General features: G+C 42.2%; 1 protein-coding gene across 12 annotated transcripts in view; it reads right to left on the minus strand.

Moving 5' to 3' along the window:
• The window catches only part of BRF1 (BRF1 general transcription factor IIIB subunit), a 176,120-nt gene that overhangs the window by 9,604 nt on the left and 153,750 nt on the right, over positions 1–12,766 (minus strand). The gene's annotated exons all lie outside the window — the stretch shown is intronic.

Here is a 12,766-nt window from a genome sequence, read left to right on the forward strand (position 1 = left end):
AGGATATCATCATCCTCACAGGCGAAATTCTAACCTCCAGCTACAGAAATCATCATCAAAAGCAAGGGGACCCTGCATACCTTGAATGAAAAATGACAGAAATTGAACATAAACATTTTTAAAAATTCTTCATCAGATAAGAAAAAGACTTGCGTATTTGGGGAGAAAAGATGGATCAGTACTACTCTACAGCTAAGTGTTAAATATTGTTCTTTCTGAAAAACATTTCATAGCCTGTTGTCTCCTTACTGCCATGAAGGCTGTTCTCAATCCATCATTTAGTGCTGCTTTCTGGTCTCTCCTCCTCATCTAGATGTATCTAGTCACGAAGAGGATGACTTGCTTTCTACTGAAACACTGCTCAGACAGCTCCTCAAGTACGTCTTTTAACTAAGTCTAGGCAAACAACTTAATGAATACCAATTTATGTCTCCAGAGATACAGTCTCTTATGATAAGCAGTATCTTTCTTCTCATTTTTCTATTAGTCATTCTTCCCTGTTAACACACAGATATTGGTTGTTTTCCTACTTATTTATTTATTTAAAATAATCAGCAGGAGGAAACAAAACCCCAGAGAATGAGCAGGGGAGACTCAGATCATTCTCTCTGATGGAGAAGACAATATTAAAATGCAAGATATTGACTAAGCTCCAAAAAGGTTCAGAAACTGGTCATCTCTGAAATGCTTTGCAAGACCCGAAAGGCATTTCAGCAACCAAAGTAGTCCAAGGTGCCTCCTTACAGTAGATCTAAACAAAAAGAAACCACGGGAATGCTTCAGCAGCTGTACCACTGAAGGATCCAGAACACATTATTCTGCTACAGATACTTCTTGTCATATTTCATAACTATCAAAAATTTCAAGAAAGAGATACTCTTGACCCACATAAACTATATATTATGTACAAATCCTGGTGGGCTTTTGGGCTTAGAGAGAACATATCTGAAGGCATGGATGCACTCCTCTCTATGTGCCTGGCCTTCTCTTTCCTTTATCTAACCTGAATTGTAGAGTTTTCACAGAATCACAGAATGGTTTGGGTTGGAAGGGACCTTTAAAGGTCATCTACTCCAACCCCCCTGCAATGGACAGGGACATCTTCAACTAGATCAGGTTGCTCAGAGCCCTATCCAACCTGACCTTGAATGTTTCCAGGGATGGGGCATCTACAACCTCTCTGGGTAACCTGCGCCAGTGTTTCACCACCCTCACTGTAAGAAATTTCTTCCTTATTTCCTAAAATTTGAGACTACCTACCTACTGTCAATCACTGTTTTCCAAAAGTCACCCTGTTTAGGTGACTTACAAACACACAAAAGCAGCAATGTCAAAAGGTTATGTAGCTGAAGGATGCTAATTACCAAACAGGCTGTATTTCATTGACATGACTGAAAAAAATCAATGAGGGTAAGAAATGAAGGACCTTTATTGTAAACCAGTAGTAGTGATTATTGCAATTAACACTGTACCAAAGATAGCACCTATTTCCTCCTGCTACCAAAAGACATCAGACCTCCCTGGAGCACCCTGAAATCTTTCCTCCCCCCAATTAAAATCAAGCTGTTGAGTAAGACTCACAAGGTAATCAGAAACTGCTGACATTTCTTTTAGAGCAAATTATACATGTGCTCACACAGTGAAGAAAACAATCACAGCTATAGGAAGCAAAGAGTAAACATTCCAGTTTCCTTTTAATTAAAATGGTCCCCTAATGAAAATAAAAAGATTCACGCTTATGAAAAGCCTATTTGCAAACTTTAGTGCTAAATCCAAGAGCCCTTCTATACCACTTTTCAGCAGTGAGTGATTCTCACACCAAAGCTGAAATTAAAGTTGTATTTCTGGTCCATGATAATTGCCCACAAAGCATACATCTTCACTTCATTACTAGAAATATAGCGCTGCCGTTCACTTTGGGCAATACAGGAACTCTCTCAGCATTACATCTCATGCATCCAAAAGCAGCGGGTCGGATTCTGCTCCTGCTCTGGCTGCTGGGCACCTGCTGCGGTGCAGATCCGAAGGGGTCACTGTCGTGTGGGCTGAACAGCCCCGCTCGCTGGGCCTCGGTACAATGTGCTACCTACAAACACTAGCGATGAAAACTGAAAAAAGGTAAAACCATCGCAAAGAGAGACAAAAACTTATTTCCCTCCTGAAATAATGTCTTTGATTAAAATGCATAAAAAGAAAAGAAGTTATAAAAGTTATAAATATATAAAAAGAAAAGTTCATTTCTCTCCCTTGGTTCTCCTTATGCCTATGGAAAACCCTACGATTACTGCACAAAACCATTTAAAAAGGTTTTATAGTAGGGTTTTGTTTTGTTTCTTAAATGCCCCGATGTCCTGACCTCCTTAAACCAGAGCAGCTGCTGCCACACCAGCCATATGGAGCAATAAATTACTGGCTGCCATGGCTACAGATACAGGCTCCTTCTGCTGTCTGGCTGCACCACAGAGGGCAGAAAAAAGTGTCTTTGTGGAAGAGCAAGACTGCTTTTGAGGCTGGGATAGGTTTGAGTATTAATGATCAAAAAAGCAGCTTGAAAAAACAAGTAACTGAAGTATCTTATCCAACTTTTAACGTGCATGACAACCTCATCTGTAAAAGGCTACTGAGGTACACACATGCACATATACACGACACGTGAAAAATCCTGTCCATCAAAGTCCAGACTGAATTCAGTGTGGCCAAGTTCCATAAATAACAACAATATCCTGCATTAAGACACAATTCCATATATGCTAAAGCAACAACGGCCTCTATTTAAAACGTAATGTTGCAACTGGAAAGTGATGGGGCTCCTGGTCTTCCCAACTGTTTCCATAGATGTTCACTAGTTATGACGATTTCTAGCTGAGGGCACTTTCGTTATGAACTTTGCAAATTAATACAGTAACTTGTGGGAGGGAGTAACAAAACAAGCAACTTTCTGAACAGCAATGTGATCCGTAAAAGGGGAAAAAAAAGATTTCACACAGCCCCGAGTGTTATATCCACATTTCGAACTACTTCAAAAATTATGCAGATCTACAAATGCTCATGTCAGCCAACACATATAACACTGGAAGCAGATAATCTTGACATGTTTGTGACAAAAACTAATGGCAAGGTACATGGCATCAGAGGCTGCTCCCTGACGAATCCGCTCTGCTCTCAGCTGAGATGTGCACAATAACGTCTAGGTTTGTCCTCCAGCTTAACAATTTAAAAGATGCTTCAATATAATAGCTCCTGACAGGGCTGGAGATCACACAGACTGAACTTTCAAAGTGTGCAAATTCTCTGAAAAACAAGCTGGCTGTGACAAACAACTGTTTTTATTTTGCTTATTATTTAATAACAAAAGATTACGCAGCACAGTACATAAAATACAAAGAGCAGTGCAAGGCAATAAAACCACCTAACTTGCATCAGACTGTTCGCCCACCAAAAAGGTTAATGATACCATAACAATCTCCTCAGTGCAATCCTGCAAGTAATTTGGAAGCTCACCCAAAGCTCTGTTTCTTACTGAATTTTAATTTAATCCATCCAAGTAGGCAACATCTTACTGCTTCTTACCGCCCATACTAATTTTATAGGTGGACGATCCCAGAATACGTGATGGAAAGCAGCGATACAACGGAGCCTGCAGCCACAAGCCTGCAGTGTAATTATGCAGGTCATCTAAGACAAATGCCCATAAAACCTATATATCCATACCACAGGCCTTTCATACGTTTGCCACTTCAGTGACAGAAAAAGCTATTGAGAAACAATTCGGGAAGAGAATGGTCAGGTTCTTCATGCTGGCTGAGATCCTCCTCCCGCCTGAGGCCAGATGGTTTTGCCTCAGGAGGTCAGTTTACCAGACATCTGTGTGAGAAGGAAATTAATATAAATGTTTACCCCGGCTAAAAGTGCCCTTTAATTAGGTACTGTCAATGTTATCCTTACCGGAAAGCTGGGAATTACCTCCCTGCAAGGATTTAATGCTCTTGTTGGAAATACAATGATGTCAGGAGATACCGACCCACTGTTCTTCCATTAGGTCAGGACACGGGGGTGACCCTCCTGGACTCGGACCACTGCTCTTTTCCAGAGGGCAAAAGAGAGAATGCAATCACGACCGTGACCCTGGAGCACTTTGGGGTTTGCACATTCAGCTGCAGATCCCACCGTCTTCTACATCTGCTTCTGGCTGAGAGCTGGGTGCCCACAAGAGCCGTTCCCTCCCCTAGAGAGGAAACCAAGGCGCATGGCCAAGGCCATGGCTGGTTGTGACACCGGTGAATGGCTGCCTGATGCCTTCAGGACGGGGCTGAGGTGCAAGGGTGCACCATGGCATAGCAGAAGTCCAGATACAACCACGGACAACATCACGCTCTGCAGAAAGACGAAGCATCTCTGATGCTCACACCTTGAAACCATGTGTGCCTGAGTGTGAGGCAGGCAGGTTTTTTTGGCTTTCTGAGGGCCAGGCTGACCAGCCTTTCACCCACCCAGCTCACCATCAGTGTGAAAGCCCCAGGGAGTTTCCCTGAATCGCTCTCCCCAGTGACAGGGCTGCAGAGACTCCAACCAGTGACCAAAAGACACCAACCGAAGGGCACGTCCACATTGCAATGAGCTCAGCTCATGCATAATGAGGCCCCTTGGAGCTGACTAACCCCAGTGCTGCCAGCTGCACAAATGTGACTGATGGAGCAGCAGGTAGGGTCTGAACCCTGCTAGATGCTACCAGATACCTGGGCAGCACGATAAGGATGTGTTGCAGTGTCTGAGCCAGCTACTTCTAACTCTGCTCCAACACGCCTGCGTGAACTCCACCAACTACACCAACCCAGCCAACATTTTCCTCCTGTTACCAAGCAAGCAACGCTACAGAAAGAGCCATTTCAAGCATAAAAAAAGCAAAGCTGAAGTGACAACAAAAACTAGAGTGAAATGAGAAATTGTTCCCACTTCTGATTCCCACTCAGTCCTCTTTCATGCTGGATCAGAGGAGCTCTGCTTTCATCAGTGCAGCATGAGACAACGCGGTGCTGAGAACATCTTCAGCGCTAATGAGATTGGCCTCTTCTAGCAAATGCCCAGGCTTAAGTATCTAGGGACCAAAGCTCACAGGAGCAAACTGGCAAAAAATAAGAACCTCTATCATTCACTAAAGGATATATTTATCAGTGAGGAACTAAGCACCTACGTCTGTCACCGATACGCTTTTGAAAAGCAGGAACTTTGCTTATGTGCAGTGAACTAAACATCTATTTCAGGCTTTTCAGAGAGGGGCAGAGGCCACGATATCTGTCTTCAATAACCCAACTCAGAGCAGGCAATATTTTTCTGCATAGCTGCGGTACTCATTCCTCAATTAGATGCTGTAAAATAGCAACTTGCTGTTCTTTCTACTGACTTTAGTCAAAAGAAGATTTTCAACAGCAAAAATGAAAAGAATGAAATCTAAGGCCACCTTATTGGTACCAAATGAAATTATGCTACTGAAGCAGATCCAAAACAATCTCTGCACATATCTGTTTCTAAAGGAAATTGCTGCAGACCATGGGAAATTACAATTGCTCCAGGACAAGAAAGGCTGACTGATCTAATATTTCTGGTCGACACACCTTCTTCCTGGGTTTGTCAATAAAGACACTGATGAGCTCATCTCTCCACAGGTCAGGAAAATATTAGTTGAAAATATGCTATTCCTTTCACCATGGAAATTCTCCCAGATGCAATGATGGCAGCAAGGCAGATTTGCACCTTGCTGGGAAAAGCTACTTAAAATAAGGAAGCTATGAAGCATTTTAATGAAGGCAAATGAGTAATCATGATGGTCTCAGTTAAGCAAGTCTAATGGCAGTGTCACTTTTAAAACATGGGCATGAGACAACTCATGTGGTGACAATCCAAATATGTCTAACTATCTTGCAGCACGGTCTTTCAAATGGTAACAGGGCAGAATGCATCTGTTATGGCAGAAAGCACCATTAGTAGCAGATAAGGCAAATATAAATAATTTTTAAATCATGCTTGGAACTACAGTAATAGGAATGAAATTTAAAAAGTTAAATGAACACATTATCATCTGAACAGAAATATTATGCTATTGAAAAGTTCTCAGCAGTAGCACTGCTGTGTCTGTTTCTGGTGCAAATATATTTTTCTAGACTCAGGCAAGGAGGATTACAGATATTTGCTTTTGGACAGGTGTTTTGATCAATCTCGACCTCATAAAAACAGCTAATGAGGCAAAAGATGAAAAGAAACACATCTTAGTAACCTGCAGTGTCTGAGAACAATCCACTGAGATTGTTATACCCAAAAGTGACGCCAGATTTATCGTTAGATCTTCCCCATTGACATTACAAGGACAAAAATCATGCTAGGCAAAATACTAACTCACCTCTCCCACCACCTCTGATAGCATATACCACCGTGCAGATTAAGTCTCTCTCATCCGATTATGCAGCTGAAACTAATATTTCAAAATTCAGGTAACTATAGATTCATACAAGTAATCCATCAAGGAATAAAGATGGATAACAGATTTTTTTCCCTTGTGTCTGGTCTATTATACATTAAAGAGCAATTTCACTGCCAGCCATCTGGAAATCAATGTATTCCAAGCTTTATTTTATGATTACCAACATTCCCCTTCATAACTCATTTCTAATTATAAGCAATAAATCATTCCTTCTTGCTTGTAATTTATAACAGCCAATTAAGGCAAACCTCTTATTTGAATAGCAAATCTAGCTTTAAAACATCACACATTTTGAGGTATGCACGGAACATCTAATCAAGCAGCCGAATGGTAGAATGATGATTTAATGTGGCTTTTGCAGCCACCAAGGAGACACATGTGGAAGAACCCGCTCTCCCCTGTGGCCCAGGTACACCAGGACTTTTCAAAACCGAAAGCACAGGTCTCATCTGTCTGATTTAATGCCGAAGGGATTGATGTGTAGCGATACATGAGCCAGGACACACCTCAGGGAAGCCTGGTGTCAAGGCTTCCCTCTGCCGTATCAGGAAACGAATGAAGAGGCTGTAACAGGAGAAGCAGCTGTAGTTTGGTCTAGCAAGAATTTCTGGACGTTTTCTAATTTCATTTTAGGAACTAACGGTGGAAGAACGCAGATCTAAATTTAATACTTAAAAAACCAACTCAAGCCGCTTTTCCCGTGCCTGGATTTGCATTCAAGAAATGGACTGGCCTCCTCTTTCCAAGCCGCAGGACACCACCACGCACCGCCCAGGCGCTCACCCTCTCAGCTACTCTCGGTCGTACGAGGTTTTGCAGGTGTTAGCATATAGCTTGGCACTTGGCACGAGCGCGGCGCTCTCTCAGATCACTCCTCCCAACGCCTCACGGCCATGAGAGGATCAGGCAGAACAAAGTAGTGAAACAGTCCGCAAAGAAAAGGCGTCACCAAATAAATCCAGATTATTCCTTCGGGGAGAAGTCTTTAATGGTGGTTTCATATGGCAACTCTTACCAATAGAAGAATAGCAAAGAAATGCAGTGGAGGATGTCAGGCGGGACCAAACAGGGTGGGTCGAAAAGCACTGGCAAGGACACGAAGATGTTTTTACTTATATTTGTTCTTCAGTGTAGGTCTGAGTAACAGGCATATGACTGCAAACACAAGAGAGAGGCTTCTTATAAATGGCTCTGCTGGGATTTGTCCGTTAAGAAAAAAACCTTCACTCTTGTCAGAAAAGTATTTGATACAATTTTGGATACAGAATTTATTACATGAGAAACTGATCTCAGGAACGTGGAAGTGGTTCCCACTGAGATTTTATCCGGTCATCACACAGCTCAAGTCTGTTCCAGCTTCACATTGTGTCATCTGGTAAGCGTTTACAGTAGGAATCAAGGGAACTGGATTTGGAAAAAATCCATCACAACTGACCTAAATCTGATCTGACCTGAATAATCAAACTAAATACCAAATTAAAAAATGGCTAGACAGAAGCAAGGAGAGGGAATTCATCAGCTGCAGGAGTTATCTCCTGAGTTTCCTTTCCTCAGACATACATGAGGGTTATGCACCCCACTTTTTTCTTCCCAAAGAGTGGTGGTGATGGAGGCTGCGTGAGCATCCCCTTGTACCAAAGGTGTCAAAAGCCAAGTGCACGAGCACTGCAGGCTCCACCATGTTCCCGTTCCTTTTCAGACACCATTCGTTCCTGAGAGAGCAGCACTTGGAAGCGGGGAATGGCAGATAGCAAGTAAATAAGAAAATCCAAAGAGAACACCTTGGAAGGGCAGCGGCAACCCTGTCAGTACCATATGGCCTTGCCTTTGCCATGCAGTTACCCAGAGTCATCCCAGAGAGTGGCCTCGGCTGGCACGGTGCTCGGTACGTGGTGCTGCAACAACCGCCCGGGTGCAGGTAACGCCGCATTAGACCCACAGCCACACCAGCCCACTTACAACTGTGTGTCATGTTCACAACCTGTCTCATCACCGAGGCTTGCCCATATTGCTGCTTCAGGGCCTAAGGGAGTTACTCTGCCAGCATCGCTTTATTCCTAAGAGACCGAGTTGAAGATGTACAGGTGCAGCACCATCTAAGCAACACATAGCAAATCTCCATAAATGGATCGTTATTCATGTAGACCTTGTAGTGATGTGTTCAACAAAAAGTTTCACCACTTTCAAGACTCCTTATCTTCTTTTCACGGGAGATCTAAGTGTTATTTATTAGTCTTCTCCGAACACAAAGCTCAAAGACATCTTAACATCTGGTCTACTCTCTTAGCAATAAGAGCAAAACACTCAGAAGTAAACACAAAAATTGCTGGTTTGATGTTGGTGAAGCTTAGGCAATGTTTCTGGCAAAAATTTTGGATGAGGATGCAACAAAAAAGCCTTTGCAAAACTGTAAAGGGAGGGAGAAACAGACACCAAAGCCTATAAATTTCATTTTGAAAATAAGGCGTCATTCCTATTATGCCTGTGGATGTGTATCTTCCCCATATAAAGTTTTAAAAGCTTTATATAAACTATACTTCTAAGCAAGCTTGTAATTAGCTAGGGGCAGGCTTGGCTCTAATTATAACTTGTAGAGACACACATTATGGAAATACTTAGCTAATAACCATAGTGATGCTCTGCTGATGGCTGAAGTCAGGCTGGCATGTGATTGCCATGTAACCACCTGCGTACTTTCTGTCTTGTGTAAACTGGGCTCCCTAATGAAGCCTGTAGGACCGGTCTGTCAGGTCTTCCTCCCAGCTCTGCCATAGAGGGTAAGCCAGGCTTTGCTGCCACCCATGCTGTGATGCCCCATGAGCCTACATCTGGCTTCTTGACTCCTTACAGCTACACTGTAGGATACCTGTTCTCACCTCACCAGGAGATGCTGATACCAAAGGGATTAGGGAACCTCACAGAGAGAGACGAAATTTCACCATTTCAGCAACCGGCAAAATCACGCTGCATTCAGTGCATGAACTGGTCAGATGTCAGCATATGCTGTCAACACGTGTACATTAATCTGCATAGCCCTTTTTAAAGTTAAAATGAAGTTGATCCCACATCCCATCACAAAAAGCCAACAGGATGCTCTGCTAGAAGAATATTCCTCCAAGTCAAAGCTCCTGTAAATCTGAAAGTTCTTACAGCTCTCTCAAAACTTTGGATCCAACCTCTACTGACATAAGAAAGGTGCAGAAAGTAAACTGTACCCTTTTACTCCAACCTTGCAAGCTGCCTGCATGGCAATCTCTACTTGGTTACAAGCATGCATGGATAATAAAGTCCAAAAATGGTACAAATCACAGGGAAAAGGGCCATTTACCATCAAATAAGACACAAGTTTAAAAAATGCATTGCTGCACACTATAGGCACTTGCTCACACATACTGTTATGTACCAATGAATCACTGCATCGGGTCGCAGAAGCCCTTCATGTTGTAAAAAGCCTATGTCCTTTGCAATGCATTTGGTACAGATAAATAGATGAGTGTAAAATGCAGCCACATTTTCTTATGGAAAGAAAATTCCAAATGGAAATGTTAGGAAGGAAAACAAAATTAATTGCTGTTTTAAAATCTGTGTACAATATGTGTAACTCCTTTCAAGAAAGGAGTACACTACTTCTGATGAGCAGACAGCACCATCTTCTCCCATGTCTTGTGTAAGCTCCACATTGCACGTCTGTAATTAAGTTAGGTTAGCTATTGTAGGGGATCCTACACGTAAAGCAGACTTATTTAATAGTGGTTTGCTGTAATACAGCTTAATACTAGTGTTAACAGACACAAATTAACCAATAGAAACCTCATTCAAACTACAGGGGAGATGCCCCTCAGCCTCTCGTGCTGGTTTAACCGGATCAATTAGAAAACCACGCCAGGTGAAGCCGTGCTGCCCGCAGCTGGCTGCATGGGGCTGGTGAACGGGGCAGCTCTGCTTGGGCCACCAGTCCCCTAATTTGGCTCAGTCAAAACAAGCCAGGTCAGCCTAAGGAGACCTTTGCTAACTACTACCCTTTGAAATTGCTGGAGTTTTTGAAATCAGTTAAAGGGCACTTGGAAAAGCAGGTCAGGTGGCAGATCTGAGAGACAGTGAGAAGCGGCTGAGTTCAGCTGGGAAGACGTTTCCCTGACCTTGGCTTACAGCCCACACAGATGGCTCCCGACCGCCCCCTCTTCACCAAGCCCTCACCTGGACGGGCGGAAGGTTGACCCCAATCTTAAGCATTCAGATGGCTGAAACTTCTTAACTGGGAATTAGTTACTCCTCGCGAAAGCAAAACACAGCAAAACCCACATGACAAGATCTGTTTAAAAATTCTTACTCCACCTCATTTTTTTTACCCATCCCTTCCAAGAAATTGTGGCCCCCGGTGCTTAGTTTTTCGGCCATCAGAAATCCAGCTTCTGAGAAGGGTCAGCGTAAAAGCCAGGCAAGCGATTCCCATTGCTGAACAACATCCTTTCCTCCACTACACTGTAGCTACAGAAGATGCATTAAAAAGAAAACTACTGGAGCTCCAAGGCTCCATCTGAAAACTGCTCATGCACGTCCTCAACTTTCTGTGTACATGGAAATACTGAAAAGCTCTAACAGTTGCAGGTACCTTTCAGCACTGTGCTGCTCCCTTGGACACGTACAGCTAAGGATGAAATCAGGCCGTCTGAGGAGTCACATATATGCTAGGCAAGCTATATTCCTATCACAATTATTAAGATAAGGACTGTGAACAGTAAGAGGAGTTCAACTGACCAGGAAATTTGCAAATACTACAATAAATACATACTTACACACTGTTTTATTTACATAAAATTCCTCCTTCCCATGCTGTCATTCATCTTTTGTCACTGTATTGTCATTTTTCAGACAATTTTTGACATACAACAGGTTTTAGTACAACTCTAGTGAGAATGAATAAAACATGAAACAAACACTATCCATCTCAAGTAATTCCCTACTTCTTTCTTTGTGCCTAGGAGAGCTTGCACTCAAACCCCACTGTGAAATAACAACTGTATTGAACAGAGAGGACAGTAAATTCCACTGTAGCTTAAATCCTTCCAAATACTAACCTATGTTTGTAGGTCAATAAAAAATGTACTTTCAGGTTAATCTTCTGCCCTTTTTTCATTTTGAACGTTAACTGCTTGCATTAAAAAATCACAGAAAATAAACCAATATTCCTACAAGACCTGAGCTACTTAAATTTAAGTGCTAAGAAGTATTGTAAGATTTGGTATGTACGGACCCTTTCTAGGCTTTGTGCTGCACGCATCCCCCTCCGAAGCGAAGGGGCTCCCCGCCGTACACAAAGAGAAGGCTGTTTGGGCTGAAGTCACAACTTCAAAGACCAGTAGCACAAAATTTGCCAACTCGCTTGGCCATTCAAGCAAATGTCAACTGAAACAAAAGCACGCCGAGGAAAGTTGTTACAGAATGCCACGCTGGGAAAATAATGCAAATTTGTATCGATGATCAACTTAGCTTTAACTAAGTCTAATGAGCAACTTTGCTTTTGTTTTTTGTCATCACCACACTCATTTTGCTTTCTAAATTTGAAAAGGCATTTCTGAAGCATCAGCTAAAAACCCCTCTAATTTAAAAAAACATTGACACCCCATCCCTGTTTTTTAAGAAACACTAGTCTTGAATGCGTTAAGTTTAGATTTCCTACATTCTGTACTTGGTCAAAATATGCAGCAAATGCCTAAGTAGTGCTTGGCCCCAGTGAGACAACAGTCTGCACAGACTCACTTGTAATACATGTCTGCCTTTCAGCTGTTTAATCTCCATACACTGTATTTTCTTTATCAGCACTACAGCATCATTCCAGTTTGCCTTAGTTTTTTTGTGTCTACAAAGTATCGTGGGAACATCAATACTTGGCAACCTAACACTTGGGTTTTCAGCATGACACCACAGATCTCTATGTTACTTTGCTCAGTTGGGTAGTAAAATGTTACAGCAAATAAATAGATGCATAAAGTATTTTTTTTAAATGCAATATAAGTGCCATATTGTAATGTAAACACTTTCACTGTGCATATTTTTATGGAAAAAGCTTTTCAGAGTAAACTGTTTTAAAGGAACTGAATCAAATTTAAACACATGCACGATAGGCTTACATTTGGATATTAGTTTAGGAGCAATTTATGACCCTTTGACGTGAACTTTCACAGTCGTTCTTAGAGCAAGAATGTATTAGTTCAGAAGTGTAATGTTTTGCTGGGTCTTCATGGGGAACTTAGAGCTGAAGCTCCTCTAAGGTTCTTGTTACCTCTAGGC

This window comes from Nipponia nippon, unplaced genomic scaffold (genome assembly GCF_047370975.1).
Source record: "Nipponia nippon isolate SJK-2023a ecotype South Korea unplaced genomic scaffold, ASM4737097v1 scaffold_11, whole genome shotgun sequence".
Classification (NCBI taxonomy): domain Eukaryota; kingdom Metazoa; phylum Chordata; class Aves; order Pelecaniformes; family Threskiornithidae; genus Nipponia; species Nipponia nippon.